The following is a 529-nucleotide window of genomic DNA, read 5'->3' on the forward strand; positions in this document are numbered from 1 at the left end:
CAAGAATCTGGCAAGTACCCAGACACCAAGAAGATCCCATGCTACTGATGCCAGTAATAGCAGAGGCCATTCCCTAAGTCAACTTGATTAATAGCAGTTAATGGACTTCTCCTGCAAGAACGTATCCAAACCTTTTTTAAAACCAGCTACAGTAACTGCACTAACCACATCCTCTGGCAACACTGGCTTGTTGGTCTATCCACTGGCTCGTTGGTCTAGGGGTATGATTCTCGCTTAGGGTGTGAGCGGTCCTGGGTTCAACTCCCAGACAAGCCCTTGCCTTTGTATGTGTGGAGCTCCAGGAGAAGGCTGATACTAGTCAAGCTTTTTGTTCTTATCTGCTATTAAGTTCACTTAGAGAATAGCCACTGCCATTAGCAATGTTACATGGAATAGACTTAGTTTTTGGGTACTTGCCAGGTTCTTATGGCCTGGATTGGCCACTGTTGGAAACAGGATGCTGGGCTTGATGGACCCTTGGTCTGACCCAGTATGGCATGTTCTTATGTTCTTAACACATTCCAAAGCT

General features: G+C 45.7%; 1 non-coding gene across 1 annotated transcript; it reads left to right on the top strand.

Moving 5' to 3' along the window:
• The first annotated feature begins 204 nt into the window (after nt 1-204).
• Nucleotides 205-276, top strand: TRNAP-AGG. Its single transcript has one exon. It is a non-coding gene; the product is annotated as a tRNA-Pro (tRNA).
• The last annotated feature ends 253 nt before the right edge of the window (nt 277-529 follow it).

The sequence above is a fragment of the Rhinatrema bivittatum genome, unplaced genomic scaffold (genome assembly GCF_901001135.1).
Source record: "Rhinatrema bivittatum unplaced genomic scaffold, aRhiBiv1.1, whole genome shotgun sequence".
NCBI classification, from domain to species: domain Eukaryota; kingdom Metazoa; phylum Chordata; class Amphibia; order Gymnophiona; family Rhinatrematidae; genus Rhinatrema; species Rhinatrema bivittatum.